This window comes from Mytilus edulis, chromosome 12 (assembly GCF_963676685.1).
Source record: "Mytilus edulis chromosome 12, xbMytEdul2.2, whole genome shotgun sequence".
Lineage (NCBI taxonomy): Eukaryota > Metazoa > Mollusca > Bivalvia > Mytilida > Mytilidae > Mytilus > Mytilus edulis.
Genome location: NC_092355.1, coordinates 11815452 through 11827136, shown reverse-complemented (window position 1 = coordinate 11827136; position 11685 = coordinate 11815452).

Below are 11685 nucleotides of genomic sequence, written 5' to 3'. Positions count from 1 at the left end.
CATTTTTAGAAAAACTGGACTGTCATATCATATATACATGTACCAATGTCCAGGTAGGTATAACAGAGGAACTAAAACCCATAATGTCTAAATTGGATACATGTACTAGTAATCGGCAAAAAAAATCATCATTTTATATGGGCTTTGGTAATATATTTAATCAGCTTTTGATGAGATATATAGCATATCATACTTTGGGAAAAACTCATTCACAGAACCTATATAGCTAGCATATCATATTTTGGGAGAAACTCATTCATTGAATCTAGCATATACTTTCTGACAAACTCATGCATTGAATCTAGCATATCATACTGTTGGACAAACTCATGCATTGAATCTAATATATACTTTCAGACAGTCATTCACAGAACCTAGCATATCATACTTTGGGACAAACTCATTCATTGAATCTAGCATATCATACTTTGGGACAAAGTCATTCACAGAACCTAGCATATACTTTCAGACAAAGTCATTCACAGAACCTAGCATATCATACTTTGGGACAAACTCATTCATTGAATCTAGCATATCATACTTTGGGACAAACTCGTGCATTGCATCTAGCATAAACTTTCAGACAAACTCATGCATTGAATCTAGCATATACTTTCAGACAAACTCATTCACAGAACCTAGCATATCATACTTTGGGACAAACTCATTCACAGAACCTAGCATATCATACTTTTGGACAAACTCATGCGTTGAATCTAGCATATACTTTCAGACAAACTCATTCACAGAATCTAGCATATCATACTTTGGAACAAACTCATTCACAGAACCTAGCATATCATACTTTGGAACAAACTCATTCACAGAACCAAGCATATCATACTTTCAGACAAACTCATTCACAGAACCTAGCATATCATACTTTTAGAAAAAAACTCATGCATTGAATCTAGCATATCATACTTTTAGACATACTCATGCATTGAATCTAGCATATAATTTCAGACAAACACATTTGCATAACCTAGCATATCATACTTTGGGACAAAATCATTTATTGAATCTAGCATATCATACTTTGGGACAAACTCATGCATTGAATCTAGCATATACTTTCAGACAAAGTCATTCACAGAACCAAGCATATCATACTTTGGGACAAACCCATTCACAGAACCTAGCATATCATACTTAGGAACAAACTCATGCATTGAATCTAGCATATACTTTCAAACAAAGTCATTCACAGAACCTAGCATATCATACTTTGGGACAAACTCATGCATTGAATCTAGCATATCATACTTTGGGACAAACTCATGCATTGAATCTAGCATAAACTTTCAGACAAAGTCATTCACAGAACCTAGCATATCATACTTTCAGACAAAGTCATTCATTGAATCTAGCATATCATACTTTGGGACAAACTCATGCATTGAATCTAGCATATACTTTCAAACAAAGTCATTCACAGAACCTAGCATATCATACTTTGGGACAAACTCATACATTGAATCTAGCATATCATACTTTGGGACAAACTCATGCATTGTATCTAGCATAAACTTTCAGTCAAACTTATTCACAGAACCTAGCATATCATACTTTCGGACAAACTCATGTATTGAATCTAGCATATACTTTCAGACAAAGTGATGCACAGAACCTAGCATATCATACTTTGGGACAAACTCATTCATTGAATCTAGCATAAACTTTCAGTCAAACTTATTCACAGAACCTAGCATATCATACTTTGGGACAAACTCATGCATTGAATCTAGCATTAACTTTCAGACAAACTCATTCACAGAACCTAGCATATCATACTTTGGGACAAACTCATGCATTGAATCTAGCATAAGATACTTTGGGATAAACTCATGCATTGAATCTAGCATATCATACTTTGGGACAAACTCATGCATTGTATCCAGCATAAACTTTTAGTCAAACTCATTCACAGAACCTAGCATATCATACTTTGGGATAAACTCATGCATTGAATCTAGCATATACTTTCAGACAAAGTCATTCACAGAACCTAGCATATTATACTTTGGGACAAAATCATTCATTGAATCTAGCATATCATACTTTGGAACAAACTCATTCACAGAACCAAGCATATCATACTTTCAGACAAACTCATTCACAGAACCAAGCATATCATACTTTGGGACAAACTCATGCATTGAATCTAGCATATACTTTCAGACAAACTCATTCACAGAACCTAGTATATCATACTTTGGGACAAACTCATTCATTGAATATAGCATATCATACTTTGGGACAAACTCATGCATTGAATCTAGCATATACTTTCAGACAAAGTCATTCACAGAACCTAGCATATCATACTTTGGGACAAAATCATTCATTGAATCTAGCATATCATACTTTGGGACAAACTCATGCATTGAATCTAGCATAAACTTTCAGACAAAGTTATTCACAGAACCTAGCATATCATACTTTGGGACAAAATCATTCATTGAATCTAGCATATCATACTTTGGGACAAACTCATGCATTGAATCTAGCATATACTTTCAGACAAAGTCATTCACAGAACCTAGTATATCATACTTTGGGACAAACTCATTCACAGAATCTAGCATATCATACTTTGGGACAAACTCATGCATTGAATCTAGCATATACTTTCAGACAAAGTCATTCACAGAACCTAGCATATCATACTTTGGGACAAAATCATTCATTGAATCTAGCATATCATACTTTGGGACAAAATCATTCATTGAATCTAGCATATCATACTTTGGGACAAACTCATGCATTGAATCTAGCATAAACTTTCAGACAAAGTCTTTCACAGAACCTAGAATATCATACTTTGGGACAAACTCATTCACAGAACCTAGCATATCATACTTAGGGACAAACTCATGCATTGTATCTAGCATAAACTTTCAGTCAAACTTATTCACAGAACCTAGCATATCATACTTTCGGACAAACTCATGTATTGAATCTAGCATATACTTTCAGACAAAGTGATGCACAGAACCTAGCATATCATACTTTGGGACAAACTCATTCATTGAATCTAGCATAAACTTTCAGTCAAACTTATTCACAGAACCTAGCATATCATACTTTGGGACAAACTCATGCATTGAATCTAGCATTAACTTTCAGACAAACTCATTCACAGAACCTAGCATATCATACTTTGGGACAAACTCATGCATTGAATCTAGCATAAGATACTTTGGGATAAACTCATGCATTGAATCTAGCATATCATACTTTGGGACAAACTCATGCATTGTATCCAGCATAAACTTTTAGTCAAACTCATTCACAGAACCTAGCATATCATACTTTGGGATAAACTCATGCATTGAATCTAGCATATACTTTCAGACAAAGTCATTCACAGAACCTAGCATATTATACTTTGGGACAAAATCATTCATTGAATCTAGCATATCATACTTTGGAACAAACTCATTCACAGAACCAAGCATATCATACTTTCAGACAAACTCATTCACAGAACCAAGCATATCATACTTTGGGACAAACTCATGCATTGAATCTAGCATATACTTTCAGACAAACTCATTCACAGAACCTAGTATATCATACTTTGGGACAAACTCATTCATTGAATATAGCATATCATACTTTGGGACAAACTCATGCATTGAATCTAGCATATACTTTCAGACAAAGTCATTCACAGAACCTAGCATATCATACTTTGGGACAAAATCATTCATTGAATCTAGCATATCATACTTTGGGACAAACTCATGCATTGAATCTAGCATAAACTTTCAGACAAAGTTATTCACAGAACCTAGCATATCATACTTTGGGACAAAATCATTCATTGAATCTAGCATATCATACTTTGGGACAAACTCATGCATTGAATCTAGCATATACTTTCAGACAAAGTCATTCACAGAACCTAGTATATCATACTTTGGGACAAACTCATTCACAGAATCTAGCATATCATTCTTTGGGACAAACTCATGCATTGAATCTAGCATATACTTTCAGACAAAGTCATTCACAGAACCTAGCATATCATACTTTGGGACAAAATCATTCATTGAATCTAGCATATCATACTTTGGGACAAAATCATTCATTGAATCTAGCATATCATACTTTGGGACAAACTCATGCATTGAATCTAGCATAAACTTTCAGACAAAGTCTTTCACAGAACCTAGAATATCATACTTTGGGACAAACTCATTCACAGAACCTAGCATATCATACTTAGGGACAAACTCATGCATTGAATCTAGCATATACTTTCAGACAAAGTCATTCACAGAACCTAGCATATCATACTTTGGAACAAACTCATTCACAGAACCTAACATATCATACTTTGGGACAAACTCATTCACAGAACCTAGCATATTATACTTGGGGACAAACTCATTCACAGAAACATATTTCCTACCATTTAAAAAAAAATATCCATAAATATGTTGAGATGACAAAAAATTAAGTGTCTTGGAAGTGAGTGATAGTTCCACAATTTTGTAATGTGTCTGACGAGTTGGTAAACAAATCATCAATCCATGATATGACATATTTGTTGAAGATCTATTATTGATCGTCCTGAACATGATAAAAATATTTGCCACTGTACAGTTAACAAACAAAATAAATCTATTATTGGAGCTGGAAAAAAATCTAGGTTGTGAACTAGGTATTATCTTTGAAGATATACTAACGAATTTAGACAGCATTTCTTTCATGGTAACTGATGCAGATAGAGAAAGGTACTCAAAGCATCATCCCCGTAATATCCATCTAATGAAGATTACCGGAAAAATCAGATAGTCAACTTCAAAATTATGACATCTGATTAAAAACGTATTTCATTCTTCAGAAAAAGTCTACATCTGGTCTAAATAAAATCAGCAAATTAAAGCCAGAACATCACCCATAGAATAATGCTTGTAACACGAACGCAATATGCAAGCAAGCAAGAATTTTCAGTCTTTGAATTAAGAAATTTGGGTCTACTTTCACCAACGAAGATGAAGATGATGGTTGGCTAAAACACGTCCAGCGGCAAGTTAATATGCATATTCAGGACGAGAACATGTTAATGTTTACTCTGATTTGTACTAAACTGATACACTGAGCCAGATTTTAACTTGCTAGATCATTACAGGTACGGATGTAACGATCCACAGAAGACATGTAAACTTAACCGGACACATCATTCTAACACTATGACGACCAATCTTTGCTCTTACTTCTCGTGATTAGCGGAGAAGCAGAAAATGCTTGTAAAGTCTTCATTTTGTTGCTCTACCGACTTTGGCAGAATTACACAAAGGACATTAGCATTACTATATATATCAAATGTTAGAATAAAAATATCCAGGAAATCATCTCCAGACAAATACTTTTCATTACGTTAATACTGATCAATTTAATGACAAACTGATTTCAAAGATGATAATGTGCACGTTGTATCTCATAGGGTTAACTTCAACATATAAGCAGACAAAATCAAAACTATACCTGCTCAATTCGAAACAAATATCTTCAGGGTGTCTTCCTATATCGTGCAAGTCAGTAAAAATAATTAACTTTAAAGGTAGTGTATTTAAAAATGGAATTGGGACTATTCAGAACTAGTGCCAATATAAAAAAAGAAGATGTGGTACGATTGCAAACGAGACAACTCTTCGTAAGATTCCAAATGATACAGAAAACAGCTATAGGTCACGGTACCGCCTTCAAGAGGAGACAAGAGTGCACACGCCCTAGTGTCTCGCCTTCTTTACTAGCCATTGATATTATATTGATATAGTCCTAAATATAAAGCTTTACTACAACTATCACATAAACTTCAGATAAACCAAACAAAAAATACATATACACCTTACAATCGTTCAATTCACTAAATATAGAGACATATTGCTGATAGTTTCTAAGAAACAGATTCAAACAATAAACTAAACATTGACCAATGAACCATGAAACTGAGGTCAGGATCAGATGAACCATGCCAGGCAGACATGTATACTTTATAACCAATCTATGCATTAAATATAGTTGGACTGTTGCTTATAGTTTAAGAAAAACAGACCACAACAGAAACTTATCTTAGACCACTAAACCATGAAAATGAGGTCAAGGTCAGATGACAACTGCTATCTAGTTGGACATGTAATCCTATTATAAAGCAAAATACTAGACATATTGCTTATAGTATCTGCAATATGAACTTGACCACCAAAACTTAACCTTCTTCACTTATCCTTGAAATGAGATCGAGGTCAAGTGAAAACTGTACGACGGGGACGAGGACCTTCCAAGGTACGCACATACCAAATATAGTTATCCTGTTACTCATAACAAGAGAGAAATTTACATTAAAAAAAAAACTTTTTTGCAAGTAGTCACTGAACCATTAAAGTGAGGTCAAGGACAATGAATATGTGACAGACGGAAACTTCGTAACATATAAGGAATCTATATAAAAAGTATGAAGCATCCAAGTCTTCTATGTTTTAAAATATAAAGCTTTTTTAAAAGAAGTTAGTTAACGCCGCCGCCGCATGAATATCCCTATATAGAGCTTTCTACGACAAGATTCGCAGGATCGACAAAAATCATATGTAACCAGATGCTCCGCAGGGCGCAGCTGTATACGACCGCAGAGGTCGAACCCTGAACGGTTGGAGCTAGTATGGACACAACATTCAAACTGGATACAGCTCTGAATTTGGATTGTGATTAAATAGTTGACACAGCATAGGTTTCTGACACAGAATGAATGTGGTCTAATGAACTTAAAATGTTTTTTTTTTTGCTTTTGAGCAATTCAGTATGATGTTGAATATTAATCCTTTGATATTTGAAGAAATTTTCTTTTTCATTTCTGAAATCTGAAATAAGAAAAATTGAACCCCACCAATTTTTTTCACCTCCCCCTTTCCCTTATTCCAAAAATGATCTAGATTCAAATTTCTTATGGCGTTTTCAACAATAACTACTCATTTAAATACATCATAAAATATAAAATAAAACTAGTCATGATTTAAGTTGATTTAACTACTATTCTGGACAAAGAAAGATAACTCCAATGCAACATTTTATATTGGCAAATTTCCAATGAAGTTCATTAAACTAAAGTTTTTGGCAAATTTCCAATGGAATTTATTAATAATAAAGTTTTTGGCAAATTTCCAATATACATAATTTAAGAGCAGTTTAAGTGAGATATTAAAATGAGTTTAATTACCAACCTTACACTGCTTTTAAATTATTTTTTGTACTTAAGTAATTGTCCATTAACATGGAAACCCTTTCCTACCATTTTTTGCACCTTATTCCTAAACGGTTTGAGCCATAACTCCCAAAGACAATTCTTACCATCCCTTTGTGGTATTCCAATATCCAAAATCTAAATACATGGTTAGATTCATCATATATCAAAGAACCCCAATAATTCAATTTTTGATGATATCAAATAAAGTACAATTTTGGACCCTTTAGACCTCAATGTGAACCAATTTGATAACCGGTCCTAAATATTAAAAATCTAAATACATGGTTAGATTCAGCATATTGAAGAACCCCATATATTGATTTTTTGTTGAAATCAAACAAAGTTTAATTTTGGACCCCAATTTGGACCAACTTGAAAACTGGGCCCATAATAAAAAAAACTAAGTACATGTTTAGATTCAGCATATCAAAGAACCCCAAGAATTCAATTTTTGATAAAATCAAACTAAGTTTAATTTTGGACCCTTTGGACCTTAATGTAGACCAATTTGAAAACTGGACCAAAAATTAAGAATCTAAATACACGGTTATATTCGGTATATCAGAGAACCCCAATAGTTCAATTTTTGATGAAATCAAACAAAGTCCAATTTTGGCCCCTTTTGGCCCCTAATTCGTTGGGACCAAAACTCCCAAAATCAATCCCAACCTTCTTTTTGTGGTCATAAACCTTGTGTTTAAATTTCATTGATTTCTATTTACTTATACTAAAGTTATTGTGCGAAAACCAAGAATAATGCTTATTTGGGCCCTTTTTGGTCCCTAATTCCTTAACTGTTGGGACCAAAACTCCCAAAATCAATCCCAACCTTCCTTTTGTGGTCATAAACCTTGTGTTTAAATTTCATAGATTTCTATTGACTTATACTAAAGTTATAGTGCGAAAATCAAAAGTCTTCGGACGACGACGACGCCAACGTGATACCAATATACGACCAAAATTTTTCAATTTTTGCGGTCGTATAAAAAGTAGATAAACTGACGAAGGGCACCAATTGATGTAAGCGACTCATATTTGCTTTGTTGAAGACTCATGAATGCGGATTAACATAATAAAAGTATTCCAGCCATCATCGTCCGATTCTTTCAGCATTACATGACGTGCTCGTAGAGTATATATGTACAATATAACGTCTGGATAATGTGGGTTATTTTTTATAAACAATTATCATATTATACTTGGCGTTCTGTAATAATGTTCAGGCCCGTAGCCAGAAATTTCCAAAAAGGGGTGGGGGGGGGGGGGGGGGGGGAGGGGGGGTATTTGGACTCACAATTCAAACAGAACGTCGACTTGAACAGTGCTTATTTATTTTCAAGGGGGGTGGGGGTTCGTCCGAACCCCCCTGGCTACGGGTATGATGTTTATTTGAAGAAACAACGTTGCAGTGGCGGATCCAGCCATTTTAAAAAGGGGGGGGGGGGGGTTCCTAACCCAGGACAAAGGGGGGGGGGGGGGGGGGGGGGGGGGTTCCAATTACATGTCCCCATTCAAATGCATTGATCGTCCAAAAAAAAGGGGGAGTTCCAACCCCCGGAACCCCTCCTCTGGATCCGCGCCTGCGTTGAATTGGTCGGCAAACACATCGGATATTATTTTGAACACGAGTGCACACGCTGACATATCTCGTCTCCCATACCCATCATGATTGAATTCATACTTTTCACTTCAAATATATATGACTATTGCTTATTATATATGAGGGAAAAAACAATTGATTACCGTCTGCTGGTATCTCCTCTTTGTTTGGGTTGTTGTCTCCGACATATTCCCCATTCAAGTCTCTAATTTACCAGTTACGAAAATTGAACATTGACCAATGAACCATATAAATATGACCAAGTTTACACGAACCCTGTCATACAACATGATTACCATAACTCCGTACACTCAATAACAAATACACATTTTCGCTAAGGGGTCAGCTGAAGCCCGCCTCCGGGATTTTCTCAATTTGTTGAGGGCGATTGCTGACCTTGTGCTGTTTTCTGCTCTTTGACACATTCCCCATTTCTTTTCTCACTTCAGTTGACCCATTGTTACCGGTGTCTTAGAAGCAAGACATGACCACGAAAACTCAACTTTTCAAATGTATGAACCATCAAAATGAGGTCAAGGTCAGAATTCGGAATAACCCTGTCAAATAAACAGTAACTGCGAGTATACTCTCATTACTATACATTATCTTGTGTTGTGATTTATGTATTTATACCCCGACACATCCGGTCTATGTTTTTTTACTTTCTAACGATCTAGTCAAACCCCTTTAACTGATTTTCATTGTTTGTTCTTATGTTGTACCCAGTGTTTTCGTGTGTTGTGATTTGTGTATTTATACCAATGGTTGCCGTTGGTTCTGGTCCATCGTAAATTATTTTGATACAAGTTAGACCGATAGTTTTCTCTTTGTTTCATTTTTTTCTGCGAGCCTTTTATATAGTCGGACTATACGGTATGGGATTTTGTCATTTTTGAAGACCACAGAGTGCTTTTTTTGTAATTTTATCACATCTTATTTTTATTATAGTAATCGTTACATACGGCAGGTATAGGTGATTTCTGTAAAAGTTAACAAACAACAACAGACGCAAAGTAATGAGAACAGCCCAATAGGCCTTTTTGAGCTAAAATATTTCCGATACATTGTAAAAGAGGGACGAAAGATACCAAAGGGACAGTCAAACTCATAAATCTAAAACAAACTGACAACGCCATGGCTAAAAATGAAAAAGACAAACAAACAACAGCACACACGACACAACATAGAAAACTAAAGAATAAACAACACGAACCCCATAAAATATGTTTCTCTCTCATTCAAATGCATAGGGATGCCATTATTACAAGATCGGAATATATATTAATTATATGGTTGAGAAATAAGATGAAATTTCCCACTGATGAAATCACAACTTCACAAACGCGATTTAAACCAGTAAATGCATCAAATGTTTGCCACTGGACGTTGAGCAAACAACAATCAATCAAATGTCTTGCTCCAGAAAACACATGACTGGGCGCGTATTTATAATATTCAACATGTATGAAAAGGCTGCGGTACTGGATGTTTCAGATGCTCAAAATCTTAATTTAGTACCACAAAAGGATTGAAGTTTACTGGTTATTCACTTTTAATCTGTGTACTCTTTGTTTATTTTGGTCCAAGGATACTCGATACGTCAAGATTTAGATATGCACCCACTACTGTATGAACGGATAATCTTAATTATATAAACAATTTGTTTAATACACAAATATTTTAATTTGCCAAAATTATTAAATATGCATGGCCTCTAATGCTGATAATCCATTAATTGGTAAAGTTCCCGTTATTTATTTTGATTAAGAAATTAAAATAAATATCAACTTCAAAAATAAATATACGCGTGCTGTACTGATATATCAATGACTTCAAAATGAGGCCACTAAATTGTGATTTTCTATCAGTGGATTTAGAAAGAGAATCTCAGGAGAGACAAGAAGAGAGACTGTTTATCTCAGCAGACAAAAGACGTAGAGCTGGACACACCTACAGGTTTGTGGGGTCAATTAAGTACTATTCCATCTCCCTTTGAAAACATGTGGGCTGATCCATTGTAAGAATTCTCGTTCAATGCTGCCCCAACAATTAAGGAAATCACTATGCGAATGAGGTCCATCCCTGTATTGTAATTCGATTACCTGAACAAAGCAGTGCGTCTAGACTTTCACCTTACCTTATGTTTAACAGCCCGAATGAACTACATGACAAGGCCGAAAGGGATAGGTTTGTCTGAATACTGAAGTCTTTAAATTATTAAAACTGATGGCTTGCCAACATTTTTCCAGAGATATATATATAAATAAAAATAAAAACATAAGTATGTGGTGCCCTGTGTTTTAACTATAATGATCCAAGTTAAGGGTACGACCATTTGATACAGGGGGGAGTGTCTAGAAGATTACAAAAAGAAATATCATGGCTCCTATCAAGTTGGAAATTAACAATCTTGCTGTATCACACACACATGAAAATCAATGCCGGATCCAGCTATTTTCACTAGTCGAGGACATCAACTTTCTAAGAGGAGCGCTAGTCGTACTACAGTGATTCTCTATATAATCAACAGATGTTTTCCCACAAAGGGACGGGGGGAGGAGTCACTCCCTAAATCCGCATCTTAAACTGAATATCACTGCCCAAAATATCTTTCGGAGAAGAAAAGAAATATTGTCGCCTACATAAAGTTTGAAATACTTTTCACTAAATCAAACTTGTACGTCCCAATCCCACCCCCGTTTTTATTTTGAGAAACTTCCATTACAATCTACGTGTTTTAATTACCATGGTAGGCGGATAAGGCCCTCCTTTCATGGGTAAAATTTGTTGTTATATATATAGGGGAATCACCAAAGCATGACTAGCGCGC